Source organism: Triticum dicoccoides, chromosome 1A (assembly GCF_002162155.2).
Source record: "Triticum dicoccoides isolate Atlit2015 ecotype Zavitan chromosome 1A, WEW_v2.0, whole genome shotgun sequence".
NCBI classification, from domain to species: domain Eukaryota; kingdom Viridiplantae; phylum Streptophyta; class Magnoliopsida; order Poales; family Poaceae; genus Triticum; species Triticum dicoccoides.
In genome coordinates this window covers 337,458,643-337,476,566 of record NC_041380.1, presented here as the reverse complement: position 1 = coordinate 337,476,566, position 17,924 = coordinate 337,458,643, and positions in this window count along the sequence as shown.

Here is a 17,924-nt window from a genome sequence, read left to right as displayed (position 1 = left end):
GGGGGGGGGCGACCCCCTTTCATTCAAAAAAAAATATCTTGATATATGAGCGTACTCTATTTTCACATAGTGGTTCACCATGTTGCCATTTTTTTCTCACCCTAGCCGATGATGGTCACGATGTTCACGTGATCACAATGCACTCGACGTGGTAAATCCCAAGGCTATGAGTTTGCCAGTGCATGCCACACTTTTCACTATGTTGTGCAAGGGAACGTTTAAAACTTCTAAAACAAATCTCAATGACCAAGAGCTACTCCCAACGCCAAGACATATAAAGATTTTCGAAAGACTAACCAAATCCTAGACATAAAATACTTTTGAATCAGTGAACAATTTTTTGAAACATCAAACTTTTTTTATTTTCTCAAAAAAATCATGAACATTAGTTTTGTTTACAATTTTTTTGAATGTATGAACCGGTTTCGTATTCATTAACACTTTTTGACTCAACAAACATTTTTTGAATCGATGATCTTTCTTTTAAATTGGGGAACAGAATTAAAAAAACAACTATTTATTATTATTATTGTGAACATTTTCTAAAATTTCATGGACATTTTTTTCAGATTCCCGAATATGTTTTGAATACACGTTCATTTTTTCAAAATCATGAGCATGATTTTATTTCCTGACCATTTTTTACAGATTGTGATTTTTTTTATAATTTTGCGAACAGTTTTGCAGAACCACCAACATTTTTTGAATCTGCAAACTTTTAATGATTTTCTAAACATGTTGGAATTCACATATATTTTATGTTTTTATCAGACTTATTTCTTATTTTTTTTAAAACTCGCAACTTTTAGAATATTAAAATCCATTATTAATTTAAAGATGAAAGAAGAAAGAAAACAGAATGAGAAAAGAAAAGACAAAAAAGTAATGTTGAAGCTCAGCAATGTTGTTTCATGGTTCAGTAGGTGGTAGGAGCTAGGATCCTACCTGGTCTAGGGCGTAGGTTGTACGGGAAGGGGGAGGGTTGACGGAGATGCGATTGCGGCTGCCGGTGGTGGGGCGCCGTGGCGCGATGAAGAAGAGGCGGCGGCGGCGCAAGAGGCGGCTAGGGTTAGGTCTCCCGGCTCCTTCGGGAAGCCGAGCAAATAATGATTGCTTTTTGCTTGATTAGATTGATACATCTCCTCTCCTTATATAGAGAGGTTTAGTTGACTCCTAAGCAAACGATCCTAATAAGGATAAGATAATTGGGCTAAGCCCCTAATAATGATATGATAACTTGGGCCACAACCCGCTGGCTAAACCCTTAATATGTTGGTCATAACATTTCTCCCCGCCTACACAAACAGCTCGTCCTCGAGCTGTAAGGTGGGGAAGCTCTTGCTGAACTCCTCGAGGTGATCAACCAGCGTCAAACACATTCGCGACAACTGGGGCGGCCAGGTCGGCGGCGATGGCGTCCTCCGGAATGTAGTCTGCAACCTCCAGGTAAAAGAGTCGCGGGCAGACGTGACCGGGCGTGTAGGGCTTATGGCAGTTGAAGCACAACCCTTGGCGGCGATGCTCGAGTAGCTCGGCCGAGGTGAGCCGGCGGAACGGGCGTGCCGCGGTTGCGGCGAGGGGTGCCGCGGAAGCCTGAGCAGGCCGACCCTGCATGGGAACATCCGGCCAGGGTAGCGACCCAGCGGCCCGGGACGGTGATTCCTGCTAGATGGCTACCGCGCGGCGCTCGAACGCGCGGGCGTAGTACATGGCCGTCTGGAGATCCTGGGGTCCCCGAAGCTCCACGTCCACACGGATGTGATCCGGAAGTCCACCGACGAAGAGGTCGGCCCGCTGCTGCATCGTCACGCCCGATGTGCGGCATGCCAGGGCCTGGAAACGGTAGGCGAAGTCCTGAACCGTGAAGGTGAAGGGAAGGCGGCCTAGCTCTGTCAGGCAGCTCCCGCGGATCGGTGGCCCAAAATGAAGGAGGCAGAGCTCGCGGAAGCGCTCCCAAGGGGGCATGCTGCCCTCGTCCTGCTCGAGGGCGTAGTACCAGGTCAGTGCCGCACCGCGGAGGTGGTAAGAGGCGAGCCAGGTACGCTCCGAGGTGAGGGTGCGCTGCCCGCGAAAGAACTGCTCGTACTAGTTGAGCCAGTTGTGGGGGTCCTCCATGTCGTCATAAGTGGCGAAGTCTAGTTTGGCAAACCGCGATGGTGTCTGAGTCGGAGCGCCGTGTCCGACTGGCTCGGAGGTGAGAAGCAACGAGGATTGGGGCGCCCGATCAGCATGGTCGCGGCCCATGGAGTGCCCCGCCGAGCCGGAGGGATCGCCAAACTGCAGAGTGGGTGCCAGCGAGTCTCCAGCCGACGTGTAGACGGGTGGCGGCGATGATCCGGTCAGCCATGCCAGTATTGGGGACAGTGACGGTGGGTAGCACACTTGCTGGATTGGTACGCCTCCCTGCATGGGTGACCCGGGCCCCGTGCTGGGCGGTGGCGGGGCCGGCAGCTACGGTGGTACGGACCTGGGTGGCATGGGGGCGCAGCGAGGGCTGGGGCTGGCCATTGTGGCCATTGAGGCGCGGCAGCGGGCGACGGTGGGGCTGGCAGTTGGGGCTGCGGCTGCCCAGACCCGGGAGGCGTCGGGTGCGCAGCGAGGGCCGGGGCCGGCCATTGTGGCCATTGAGGCACGGCAGCAGGCGGCGGTGGGGCCGGCAGCTGGGCTGCGGCTGCCCGGACCCGGGAGGCGTCGGGGGCGTGGCGATCACCGGAGCCGGCCACTGCGGCCAGTGGAGGGCCAGGATGGGGTGCTGGTGGGGTTTGAGAACCCATCAAACGAGTTTGTTGCTGCTTTGGTTGGGTTCCAGCCGAGAGTTACTGGCCAGGAGGGTTAGAGGGTCATGCAGCTAGGTAATCCTGAACATTTGCTCTTTAAACCCGGCATGCTGGAGGCTCTCTCGGGAGTCGTTCCTACAAGACTAGCTACTCAAAATGCCACTGATAACCCAGTTTTCACTTTCAATGCTTCAAAGAATTCCATGTAGGGCAAAAAAAAGGAAAGGGAAGGAAGGGAAAGAGGGGAGGAGGAACTGGGTGTTCAGAGGAAGCACGCAAAAACATCATAGGTAAAAAAGAAACCTATTTGAAGCCCCAACAGATGGTAGTGAGCAGGATTTCTCTTTTGAGAAAGCCATGGATAGTTATGAGCGTATGTTGTACGGGGATATAAATGTATCTTCTAAGAGAGTGTGTACGGGTAGAGTGGAGACAGTGAGAGATGGGAATGGGGTGATAACACACGTAGTTAAAGAGGTTGAGGAGAAAGAAGACGATTAAAGGAAATATGCCCTAGAGGCAATAATAAATTATTTTATTTCCTTATATCATGATAAATGTTTATTATTCATGCTAGAATTGTATTATCCGGAAACATAATACTTGTGTGAATACATAGACAAACTAAACATCACTAGTATGTCTCTACTTGACTATCTCGTTAATCAAAGATGGTTATGTTTCCTAACCATAGACATGTGTTGTCATTTGATTAACGGGATCACATTATTAGGAGAATGATGTGATTGACATGACCCATTCCATTAGCTTAGCACCCGATCGTTTAGTATGTTGCTATTGCTTTTCTTCATGACTTATACATGTTCCTATGACTATGAGATTATGCAACTCCCATTTGCCGAAGGAACACTTTGTGTGCTACCAAACGTCACAACGTAACTGGGTGATTATAAAGGAGCTCTACAGGTGTCTCCAAAGGTAAATGTTGGGTTGGCGTATTTCGAGATTAGGATTTGTCACTCCGGTTGTCGGAGAGGTATCTCTGGGCCCTCTCGGTAATGCACATCACATAAGCCTTGCAAGCATTGCAACTAATGAGTTAGTTGCGAGATGATGTATTACGAAACGAGTAAAGAGACTTGCCGGTAATGAGATTGAACTAGGTATTGAGATACCGACGATCGAGTCTCGGGCAAGTAACATACCGATGACAAAGGGAACAACGTATGTTGTTATGCGGTCTGACCGATAAAGATCTTCGTAGAATATGTGGGAGCCAATATGAGCATCCAGGTTCCGCTATTGGTTATTGACCGGAGACATGTCTCGGTCATGTCTACATTGTTCTCGAACCCGTAGGGTCCGCACGCTTAAGGTTTCGATGACAGATATATTATGAGTTTATGAGTTTTGATGTATCGAAGTTAGTTCAGAGTCTCGGATGTGATCATGGACATAACGAGGAGTCTCAAAATAATCGAGACATAAAGATTGATATATTGGACGGCTATATTCGGACACCGGAAGTACCGGAGGGTTACCGGAACCCCCCCGGGAGAAGTAATGGGCCATATGGGCCTTAGTGGAGAGAGAGAAGGGCAGCCAGGGTGGGCCGCGCGCCTCCTCCCCCCTGGTCCGAATTGTACTAGGAGAGGGGGGGCGGCGCCCCCCTTTCCTTCTCCCTCCCCACTTCCTTCCCCCTCCTAGTAGGAGTCCTACTCCTACTAGGAGGACTCCTCCTTGGGGCGCCTATAGGGCCGGCCGGCCTCCTCCCCTTGCTCCTTTATATACGGGGGCAGGGGGCACCCCTAGACACACAAGTTGATCCACGTGATCGTTTTCTTAGCCGTGTGCGGTGCCCCCTTCCACCATAATCCTCGATAATATTGTAGCGGTGCTTAGGCGAAGCCCTGCGACGGTAGAACATCAAGATCGTCACCACGCCGCCGTGCTGACGGAACTCTTCCCCGACACTTTGCTGGATCGGAGTCCGGGGATTGTCATCGAGCTGAACGTGTGCTAAAACTCGGAGGTGCCGTAGTTTTGGTGCTTGATCGGTCGGGCCGTGAAGATGTACGACTACATCAACCGCGTTGTGCTAACGCTTCCGCTGTCGGTCTACAAGGGTATGTAGATCACACTCTCCCCTCTCGTTGCTATGCATCACCATGATCTTGCGTGTGCGTAGGATAATGTTTGAAATTACTACATTCCCCAACAGTGGCATCCGAGCCTAGGTTTTATGTGTTGATGTTATATGCACGAGTAGAACACAAGTGAGTTGTGGGCGATATAAGTCATACTGCTTACCAGCATGTCATACTTTGGTTCGGCGGTATTGTTGGACGAAGCAGCCCAGACCGACATTACGCGTACGCTTACGCGAGACCGGTTCTCCCGACGTGCTTTGCACAAAGGTGGCTAGCGGGTGTCAGTTTCTCCAACTTTAGTTGAACTGAGTGTGGCTACGCCCGGTCCTTGCGAAAGTTAAAACAACACCAACTTGACAAACTATCATTGTGGTTTTGATGCGTAGGTAAGATTGGTTCTTGCTTAAGCCCGTAGCAGCCAAGTAAAACTTGCAACAACAAAGTAGAGGACGTCTAACTTGTTTTTGCAGGGCATGTTGTGATGTGATATGGTCAAGACATGATGCTAAATTTTATTGTATGAGATGATCATGTTTTGTAACCAAGTTATCGGCAACTGGCAGGAGCCATATGGTTGTCGCTTTATTGTATGCAATGCAATTGCGCTATAATGCTTTACTTTATAACTAAGCGGTAGCGATAGTCGTGGAAGCATAAGATTGGCGAGATGACAATGATGCTACGATGGTGATCAAGGTGTCGCGCCGGTGATGATGGTGATCACGACGGTGCTTCGAAGATGGAGATCACAAGCACAAGATGATGATGGCCATATCATATCACTTATATTGATTGCATGTGATGTTTATCTTTTATGCATCTTATCTTGATTTGATTGACGGTAGCATTTTGAGATGATCTCTCGCTAATTATCAAGAAGTGTTCTCCCTGAATATGCACCATTGCGAAAGTTCTTCATGCTGAGACACCACGTGATGATCGGGTGTGATAGGCTCTATGTTCAAATACAACGGGTGCAAAACAGTTGCACACGCGGAATACTCAGGTTATACTTGACGAGCCAAGCATATACAGGTATGGCCTCGGAACACGGAGACCGAAAGGTCGAGCGTGAATCATATAGTAGATATGATCAACATAATGATGGTCACCAATGAAACTACTCCATCTCACGTGATGATCGGACATGGTTTAGTTGATTTGGATCACGTAATCACTTAGAGGATTAGAGGGATGTCTATCTAAGTGGGAGTTCTTTAGTAATATGATTAATTGAATGTAAATTTATCATGAACTTAGTACCTGATAGTATCTTGCTTGTTTATGTTTGATTGTAGATAGATGGCCCGTGCTGTTGTTCCGTAGAATTTTAATGCATTCCTTGAGAAAGCAAAGTTGAAAGATGGTGGTAGCAATTACACGGACTGGGTCTGTAACTTGAGGATTATCCTCATTGCTGCACAGAAGAATTACGTCCTGGAAGCACCGCTAGGTGCCAGGCCTGCTGCTGGAGCAACACCAGATGTTATGAATGTCTGGCAGAGCAAAGCTGATGACTACCTGATAGTTCAGTGTGCCATGCTTTACGGCTTAGAATCGGGACTTCAACAACATTTTGAACGTCATGGAGCATATGAGATGTTCGAGGAGTTGAAGTTAATATTTCAAGCAAATGCCCGGACTGAGAGATATGAAGTCTCCAATAAGTTCTATAGCTGCAAGATGGAGGAGAACAGTTCTGTCAGTGAGCATATACTCAAAATGTCTGGGTATAATAATCACTTGATTCAATTGGGAGTTAATCTTCCAGATGATTGCGTCATTGACAGAATTCTCCAATAACTGCCACCAAGCTACAAGAGCTTCGTGATGAACTATAATATGCAAGGGATGAATAAGACTATTCCCGAGCTCTTCGCAATGCTGAAAGCTGCGGAGGTAGAAATCAAGAAGGAGCATCAAGTGTTGATGGTCAGCAAGACCACTAGTTTCAAGAAAAAGGGCAAAGGAAATAAGAAGGGGAACTTCAAAAAGAACAGCAAGCAAGTTGCTACTCAAGAGAAGAAACCCAAACCTGGACCTAAGCCTGAAACTGAGTGCTTCTACTGCAAGCAGACTGGTCACTGGAAGCGGAATTGCCCCAAGTATTTGGCGGATAAGAAGGATGGCAAGGTGAACAAAGGTATATGTGATATACATGTTATTGATGTGTACCTTACTAATGCTCGCAGTAGCACCTGGGTATTTGATACTGGTTCTGTTGCTAACATTTGCAACTCGAAACAGGGACTACGGATTAAGCGAAGATTAGCTAAGGACGAGGTGACGATGCTCGTGGGAAATGGTTCCAAAGTCAATGTGATCGCGGTCGGCACGCTACCTCTACATCTACCTTCGGGATTAGTATTAGACCTAAATAATTGTTATTTGGTGCCAGCGTTAAGCATGAGCATTATATCTGGATCTTGTTTGATGTGAGACGGTTATTCATTTAAATCAGAGAATAATGGTTGTTCTATTTATATGAGTAATATCTTTTATGGTCATGCACCCTTAAAGAGTGGTCTATTCTTATTAAACCTCGATAGTAGTGACACACATATTCATAATGTTGAAGCCAAAAGATGCAGAGTTGATAATGATAGTGCAACTTATTTGTGGCACTGCCGTTTGGGTCATATCGGTGTAAAGCGCATGAAGAAACTCCATACTGATGGACTTTTGGAACCACTTGATTATGAATCACTTGGTGCTTGCGAACCGTGCCTTATGGGTAAGATGACAAAAACACCGTTCTCCGGTACTATGGAGAGAGCAACAGATTTGTTGGAAATCATACATACAGATGTATGTGGTCCGATGAATGTTGAGGCTCGTGGCGGATATCATTATTTTCTCACCTTCACAGATGACTTAAGCAGATATGGGTATATCTACTTAATGAAACATAAGTCTGAAACATTTGAAAAGTTTAAAGAATTTCAGAGTGAAGTTGAAAATCATCGTAACAAGAAAATAAATTTCCTACGATCTGACCGTGGAGGAGAATATTTGAGTTACGAGTTTGGTGTACATTTGAAACAATGCGGAATAGTTTCGCAACTCACACCACCCGGAACACCACAGCGTAATGGTGTGTCCAAACGTTGTAATCGTACTTTACTAGATATGGTGCGATCTATGATGTCTCTTACTGATTTACCGCTATCATTTTGGGGATATGGTCTAGAGACGGCCGCATTCACGTTAAATAGGGCACCATCAAAATCCGTTGAGACGACGCCTTATGAACTGTGTTTGGCAAGAAACCAAAGTTGTCGTTTCTGAAAGTTTGGGGCTGCGATGCTTATGTGAAAAAGCTTCAACCTGATAAGCTCGAACCCAAATCGGAGAAATGTGTCTTCATAGGATATCCAAAGGAAACTATTGGATACACCTTCTATCACAGATCCGAAGGCAAGATTTTTGTTGCTAAATTCGGAAACTTTCTAGAGAAGGAGTTTCTCTCGAAAGAAGTGAGTGGGAGGAAAGTAGAACTTGACGAGGTAACTGTACCTGCTCCCTTATTGGAAAGTAGTACATGACAGAAACTAGTTTCTGTGACACCTACACCAATTAGTGAGGAAGCTAATGATAATGATCATGAAACTTCAGAACAAGATACTACTGAACCTCGTAGATCAACCAGAGTAAGATCCGCACCAGAGTGGTACGGTAATCCTGTTCTGGAAGTCATGCTACTAGATCATAATGAACCTACGAATTATGAAGAAGCGATGGTGAGCCCAGATTCCGCAAAATGGCTTGAAGCCATGAAATCTGAGATGGGATCCATGTATGAGAACAAAGTATGGAGTTTGGTTGACTTGCCCAATGATCGGCAAGCAATTGAAAATAAATGGATCTTCAAGAAGAAGACTGACGCTGACGGTAATATTACTGTCTACAAAGCTCGACTTGTCGCAAAAGGTTTTCGACAAGTTCAAGGGATTGACTACGATGAGACCTTCTCACCCGTAGCGATGCTTATATCTGTCTGAATCATGTTAGCAATTGCCGCATTTTATAATTATGAAATTTGGCAGATGGATGTCAAAACTGCATTCCTGAATGGATTTCTGGAAGAAGAGTTGTATATGATGCAACCGGAAGGTTTTGTCGATCCAAAGGGAGCTAACAAAGTATGCAAGCTCCAGCGATCCATCTATGGACTGGTGCAAGCTTCTCGGAGTTGGAATAAACGCTTTGATAGTGTGATCAAAGCATTTGGTTTTGTACAGACTTTTGGAGAAGCCTGTATTTACAAGAAAGTGAGTGGGAGCTCTGTAGCATTTCTGATATTATATGTAGATGACATATTACTAATCGGAAATGATATAGAATTTCTAAATAGCATAAAGGGATACTTGAATAAGAGTTTTTCAATGAAAGACCTCGGTGAAGCTGCTTACATATTGGGCATTAAGATCTATAGAGATAGATCAAGACGCTTAATTGGACTTTCACAAAGCACATACCTTGACAAAATTTTGAAGAAGTTCAAAATGGATCAAGCAAAGAAAGGATTCTTGCCTGTGTTACAAGGTGTGAAATTGAGTAAGACTCAATGCCCGACCAATGCAGAAGATAGAGAGAAAATGAAAGATGTTCCCTATGCTTCAGCCATAGGCTCTATCATGTATGCAATGTTGTGTACCAGACCTGATGTGTGTCTTGCTATAAGTCTAGCAGGGAGGTACCAAAGTAATCCAGGAGTGGATCACTGGACAGCGGTCAAGAACATCCTGAAATACCTGAAAAGGACTAAGGATATGTTTCTCATATATGGAGGTGACAAAGAGCTCATCGTAAATGGTTGCGTTGATGCAAGCTTTGACATTGATCCAGACGATTCTAAATCGCAAACCGGATACGTGTTTACATTAAACGGTGGAGCTATCAGTTGGTGCAGTTCTAAACAAAGCGTTGTGGCGGGATCTACATATGAAGCGGAGTACATAGCTGCTTCAGAAGCAGCAAACGAAGGAGTCTGGATGAAGGAGTTCATATCCGATCTAGGTGTCATACCTAGTGCGTCGGATCCAATGAAAATCTTTTGTGACAATACTGGTGCAATTGCCTTGGCAAAGGAATCCAGATTTCACAAGAGGACCAAGCACATCAAGAGATGCTTCAATTCCATCCGGGATCTAGTCCAGTTGGGAGACATAGAGATTTGCAAGATACATACGGATCTGAATGTTGCAGACCCGTTGACTAAGCCTCTTCCATGAGCAAAACATGATCAGCACCAAAGCTCCATGGGTGTTAGAATCATTACTGTGTAATCTAGATTATTGACTCTAGTGCAAGCGGGAGACTGAAGGAAATATGCCCTAGAGGCAATAATAATGTTATTATTTTATTTCCTTATATCATGATACATGTTTATTATTCATGCTAGAATTGTATTATCCGGAAACATAATACTTGTGTGAATACATAGACAAACTAAACGTCACTAGTATGCCTGTACTTGACTAGCTCGTTAATCAAAGATGGTTATGTTTCCTAACCATAGACATGTGTTGTCATTTGATTAACGGGATCACATTATTAGGAGAATGATGTGATTGACATGACCCATTCCATTAGCTTAGCACCCGATCGTTTAGTATGTTGCTATTGCTTTTCTTCATGACTTATACATGTTCCTATGACTATGAGATTATGCAACTCCCGTTTGCCGGAGGAACACTTTGTGTGCTACCAAACGTCACAACGTAACTGGGTGATTATAAAGGAGCTCTACAGGTGTCTCCAAAGGTAAATGTTGGGTTGGCGTATTTTGAGATTAGGATTTGTCACTCCGATTGTCGGAGAGGTATCTCTGGGCCCTCTCGGTAATGCACATCACATAAGCCTTGCAAGCATTGCAACTAATGAGTTAGTTGCGAGATGATGTATTATGAAACGAGTAAAGAGACTTGCCGGTAACGAGATTGAACTAGGTATTGAGATACCGACGATCGAATCTCGGGCAAGTAACATACCAATGACAAAGGGAACAACGTATGTTGTTATGCGGTCTGACCGATAAAGATCTTCGTAGAATATGTGGGAGCCAATATGAGCATCCAGGTTCCGCTATTGGTTATTGACCGGAGACATGTCTCGGTCATGTCTACATTGTTCTCGAACCCGTAGGGTCCGCACGCTTAAGGTTTCGATGACAGATATATTATGAGTTTATGAGTTTTGATGTACCGAAGTTAGGTCAGAGTCCCGGATGTGATCACGGACATAACGAGGAGTCTCAAAATGATCGAGACATAAATATTGATATATTGGACGGCTATATTCGGACACCGGAAGTGTTCCGGGTGATTTCGGAGAAAACCGGAGTACCGGAGGGTTACCGGAACCCCCCCGGGAGAAGTAATGGGCCATATGGGCCTTAGTGGAGAGAGAGAAGGGCAGCCAGGGTGGGCCATGTGCCTCCTCCCCCTGGTCCGAATTGGACTAGGAGAGGGGGGGGGGGCGGCGCCCCCCTTTCCTTCTCCCTCCCCACTTCCTTCCCCCTCCTAGTAGGAGTCCTACTCCTACTAGGAGGAGGACTCCTCCTTGGCGCGCCTATAGGGCCGGTCGGCCTCCTCCCCTTGCTCCTTTATATACGGGGGCAGGGGGCACCCCTAGACACACAAGTTGATCCACGTGATCATTTTCTTAGCCGTGTGCGGTGCCCCCTTCCACCATAATCCTCGATAATATTGTAGCGGTGCTTAGGCGAAGCCCTGCGACGGTAGAACATTAAGATCGTCACCACGCCATCGTGCTGACGGAACTCTTCCCCGACACTTTGCTGGATCGGAGTCCGGGGATCGTCATCGACGTGTGCTAAAACTCGGAGGTGTCGTAGTTTCGGTGCTTGATTGGTCGGGCCGTGAAGACGTACGACTACATCAACTGCGTTGTGCTAACGCTTCCGCTGTCGGTCTACAAGGGTACGTAGATCACACTCTCCCCTCTCGTTGCTATGCATCACCATGATCTTGCGTGTGCGTAGGATAATTTTTGAAATTACTACGTTCCCCAACAATGATGTCCGGCAGCAGAGAAGGGAATCAGTTGGAGATGATGGCACATCAGCGGCCTCCGAAGAGGAGGTACGCCGGGCCAATTGAAAATTATCGGTTGGAATTGTCGTGGTATGCTCTCTCCCACGGCAGTTCGCGAGCTCTTGGACCTACAGGAGTGCACCAAAGCAGAGTTAATTTTCCTTTCAGAGTCTCATTTGAATAAATGTAAAGCTGATGAGCTTCGTCGTGTTTTGAGTTTTGATTCTATGTTTGTAGTGGAGAGTGATGGCCGAGCAGGTGGCCTTGTCTTGTTTTATCAGAAAGTGAATAAAGTTGATTTGAACTATGTGTCGAATAATTTTATTGATGTTCTTTTTATGAATGGGAATACTGTACAGTGGTGTTTCACCGGTTTTTATGGCCATCCGAATTGGAGTGACCGTGCTTTGTCATGGGATGATATTCAAAACTTGTATAATAAGGGAGATCACCCCTGGGTAGTTTTAGGAGATTTTAATGAAATTTTGTTCTCATCAGAGAAAGAGGGAGGGAATGCGAGACCAAATGCGATGATGTGAGATTTACGTAATTGTTTGGGAGATTGTGGACTAGCAGATATGGGATGTGTGGGTGACTTATTTACATGGAGGAGGGGCGAAATCAGGGAAAGACTGGATCGAGCGGTCTGTAATGTGGATTGGGCGAATAAATTCCCTCGAGCAGCATTATAAACGAAGAGCATGTACACTCAGACCATCACCCTATTATTTTAGACACGGAGTATTTTGACGATAATATTTTTGACAGCTCAAAAACTCGAAGGAGACAATTTGAAGCTCGATGGCTGAAAGAAGAGACGGTTACGGAAGTCGTGCGTACAGCTTGGGAAAAAGCAAAGATGTTGGGCATAGGGCCGTCTCTCGCTGATTGTACACGAGCGGTACACGCAGATTTGCATACTTGGGATCATGATATCCTCAAGGGTCCGAAAAAAATAATTAAAAAATTAAAAAAAGATTTAGAAAAACTACGGAGGGGGCCTATGAATGTTAACTCTCTTGCACGTCAAAAGGAGACTATTGTACTGATTGAAAATTTATTGGAACAAGAGGAGATATACTGGCTACAACGGGGTCGAGCTAACTGGTTATTGCATGGTGATCGCAATACTTCTTTTTTCCATAACGCCGCAACGGCTAGAAAGAAGAGAAATCAGATAAAAAAATTGCTTGATGATAAAGGGGTTTGGGTAAAAGACACGGAGATGAAGAATCATATTCTGGGGTATTTTTCTAACCTGTTTACTTCAGAAGTTAATCAACCGAACCAGGAGGTTCTCTCCCTTGTAAAAAGGAAAGTAACAAATGAGATGAATAGGGCTCTCCTTGCCCCTTACACGGCAGAAGAGGTTCAGAAAGCCCTCTTTGACATTGGTGATTTAAAGGCGCCGGGGCCAGATGGCCTCCATGCCATTTTTTATAAGAGATTTTGGGCTATGTTAGGGGATGATTTGACTGAAGAGGTTCTCCAAGCGGTGAATACATGTACTATACCTAATGGTTGGAATGATACTACAATAGTAATGGTCCCAAAAGTTAACTCCCCGGAAAAGGTAACTCAATTTAGACCAATCAGTTTATGCAATGTGGTGTATAAGGTCATTTCAAAGATGATTGCTGCTCGTCTAAAGACAATCCTCCCAGATATCTTTAGCCCTACCCAAAGTGCTTTTGTGCCTGGAAGAATGATTACAGATAACATCTTAGTGGCTTATGAATGTTTCCATAAAATAAAAAATAAAAGGACCGATAAAGAGGGCTTGTGTGCAATCAAACTAGACATGCACAAAGCATATGACCGAGTGGAGTGGCCTTTTTTAAAGGAAATCATGTTGAGACTAGGTTTTCAGCAGGATTGGGTGAATTTAATTATGGAATGTGTGTCCTCGGTGGATTATGAAGTTCGTTTTAATAAGGAAGAAACAGAGAGCTTCAAACCATATAGAGGATTGAGACAGGGAGACCCTCTCTCCCCGTATTTTTTTTATGTACGGAAGGCCTGACTGCACTCTTAGCTAATGCAGAGGAGACTGGAAGTATTTCCAGAATTAAAGTTAGCAGAGATGCCCCATCTGTTTTCAATCTCCTCTTCACGAATGATTCTTTAATCCTGATGCAAGCTAATTCGATGAATGCAGAGGCACTGAAATCAGTTTTGGATGCTTATTGTGCTGCATCGGAGCAGATGGTGAGTGTTGAAAAATGTAGTATATTTTTTAGTCCCAACACTAAAGTGAAAGATAAGGCGCATATATGTACTATTCTGAACATTATGACTGAAGCTCTCAGTGACAAATATTTGGGCCTGCCTTCAAATGTGGGTATGGACAAAAGTGATTGTTTTCAGTTCTTAATAGATCGAATCATTATGAAAATCAGTGGTTGGAAGGAAAAGCTGCTATCAGCAGGAGGAAAGGAAATCTTTCTCAAATTGGTTGTACAAGCTATCCCAACTTATGCAATGTCCGTCTTTAAAATTCCTAAAAAAATATGCAAAGGAATCATTGATGCGATGTCGCATTTTTGGTGGGGTGATGAAGACAATCAGAAGAGAATGCATTGGATGGCATGGTGGAAGATGTGTGTACCAAAAGACCAAGGAGGAAGGGGTTTCCGAGACATACATTGTTTTAATTTGGCATTGTTAGCCAAACAAGCGTGGCGCCTACTTGATAATCCCGATTCTCTACGTGCCACCATTTTGAGAGCTAAATATTTTCTGGATGGAGATTTAATGAATGCGAGTCTTAAAAAAGGATCTTCGTTCACTTGGCAAAGCATAATGGCGGGAGTGGATTCTCTAAAAAATGGTTATATTTGGAGAGTTGGAAATGGACAAAATATATATATTTGGGGAGATGCATGGATCTCGAATGGGGCCAATAGGAAAATTATCACTCCTAGAAGAGGGCAGCTTCTAACAAAAGTTGCTGATCTTATAGATCAAATCAACAGTTGTTGGGATGAAGATTTGGTAAGACAAACGCTGTGGCCAATTGATGTCCAGAGGGTGCTTGCGATCCCCCTCCCCACGTATAACATGTCGGATTTCATAGCTTGGAGTTTTACAAAGAATGGACTGTTCATGGTTCGTTCTACTTATCTGGAGGAATGGAAAAAGCAACATGGGAGGAAATTGCAACATTCTAATGGCATGGGAGGAATAAATGTCAATACTATTTGGAGAAACATTTGGAAATTATCTTATCCAGCAAAAGTGAAGACTTTTATTTGGCGTACCTTACACGGAACCCTCCTGTGTTGTGTTACACTTGCTAATAGACATATGAAAGTTTCGTCCACCTGCCCATCATGTTCGAACGGGCCTGAAGATACTAAACACTTGTTATTTATGTGTCAAAAGGCAAAAGAGGTGTGGGAGAAGCTGGGATTGCACGAAGCCATTAAAAAAGCTTGTGTGGTCGATCGTGCGGGAGAGGCAGTACTCTAATTTTTACTTCTTATGCCAGAACACGGGCTATCTATAGTGGGCATTCAGAATGTTCGCGAACTGATCGCTATAAAAACCTAGTATTTATGGTGGGAAAGACGTTTGCTAGTCCACCAGGGGAAGACCCAAGATGCATACCAAATTTCGATGGGAGCACGTGCTATAACGACAAACTATGTTATTGCCCAATCCTCCTGGGCAACAAAGAGAACAGAGGGATGGACGAGACCCCCTCTAGGTTTTGTGAAATTAAATGCCGATGCTTCGTTCGATCAAGACATGCTTAGAGGCATAGCGGGAGATGTACTTAGAGATGATAAAGGAAGATTTATTGTTGGAGGGAATTGGAAGATGGATTGGTGTGCAGATGTTTTAACAGCGGAAGCCATGGCACTACGTTTTGGCATATTACTTGCACAAAAGGCGGGAAGCAACCGACTTGTTGTTAACTCCGACAATTTGGAAGTAATTGACACAATGAAGAATGGAGGACATATAGCGGGAGCGGCAGCGGCTGTGTTTGATGATTGTTATTTAATGGCTTGTGATTTTTCGTTAGTTAGATTTGAACATTGTAACAGGGAGGCAAATAAAGTAGCTAATGAAATTGCTAGAGTAGCTAAATTTTCTGAGACAAGGGATTGGTCTGAGGAACCTATGAGTGATATTGTAAATTTTCTTATAGACGATGTAACCATTATTACTAATAAATAAAAGGGTGTTTCATTTAAAAAAATTCCAATAAATAAAATTCTAGCATGAATAATAAACCTTTATCATGGTTTAGGAAATATAATAATAACCATTTTATTATTGCCTCTAGGGCATATTTCCATCACAATCATGTCCTTATTAGTATATATGGTGTTGTTCTCTATGCAATCACATCGCACACGTACCACACACATCTTGTTAAGTTCAACCGTTTCTATTCTCTTGGCTCAACGCAAACAATTCATCTGATTGAAGTATATGTCGTATATCACACACACGTTGATCTGGCTGACCGTTTCTGTTGTGTTTCCTAATCACAAACAGTTCATCCGAGTGAACCGTATATCGTATATCACACACACCTTCATCTAGCTGCCCGTTTCTTTTGTTATGCCTCATCACAAACACTTCATTGGAGTGAACCATATGCCATGCATAACACACGTAACTATAATGTGCATCATGTTTGATGTCTCCATTGAAAATGTTTCGTATCATTTTTGACGGTTTCTTTACATCACCGTTTTTGATTAATGCATCGTACACAGTTTCGTCGAAGGGTCTCTAATTGTAGTGTCGCGTTAGCAGCATCCTGCAGTAGTGATAGTTCAGATGGGTAGCACGGGTATGCATGTACAACTAACAACACTATTGGATCTGTTTTGATGCTAGTAATCTACATGATATGAGAAGACTATTGTCTATAGAACTAAAATTGCAATCAACATAGAGCAATTTAGAAGAGCAAACCAGTTAAAGAAACAAGTTTAAAACATACATATTGTGACATTGGAGTTTTGATTGGATCCTTCAATTTAAAAATTAGTTGGTATGAGCAAACACTAATGGAGGATGCTGCTAATGCGACACTACAATGAGAGATCCTTCGACGAAAATGTGTGTGATGCAATAATCACAAACGGTGATGTAAAAAAACCGTCAAAAGATATGCAAAATGTTTGCGATGGCGGATACATCAAACACGGTTTGTATTTTAGTTGCGTCTGTGATGCGGGGCATACGGTTCAGTACAATGAATTGTTTGTGATGAGGCAGAACAACAGAAATGGGCAGCCAGATGAAGGTGTGTGTGATATATGGTGAACTGTTTGTGATTAGGCAACATGATGCGAAGCATCCTACGGACATCACCATGTCAAGAGTCCATTTGGTAAGTGACATGTGCGACATCTACTTCACATACATAAAGCACTACCCGGTATCACCGTCGTCCCAACCGCTCCCACTTTTAATGTCGCCGGCGCCGCAGTTTAAAATCAACCCCGCACTACCCGGTATCGCTACAATCCTCTTTCTTCCTCTCCGATTCTCCTGTCGTCTACCTCCAACTAGCCTGACCTAAACGCACGCCATGCCGCATCACGATGGTCTGCCCTTAGTGTTCCAGTTTCCTGAGGAAGACACCCAGCCAGAGTCTCAAGAACATAAGGCGCTTTGGGACGAGCTTGAACTGGCCTTGTGGGAAGACGCCGCGCCTGTCCCCGCTCTCGTTCCGGCTCCCGTCGCCCTGACTGCGCCAGCGCCCATCCCCGTGGCATTGATGGGCTGGGAGCCGCACATTGTCGCCGAGCTTGATCCCACGGGGTTCCACAAGGTCCCCGCCCGTGCACCTACCAGCGCATGCGCCTACGCGTGCACTGACGCGCACGCCCGTGCCGGTGCCCGTGCACCTGCCAGCGCATGCGCCTGCGCGTGCACTGATGTGCGCGCCCGTGCCGGTGCCCGTGTACACGAATGTCTCCGCCGCGCCGTTGACAGCGCCTGTCCCCGCG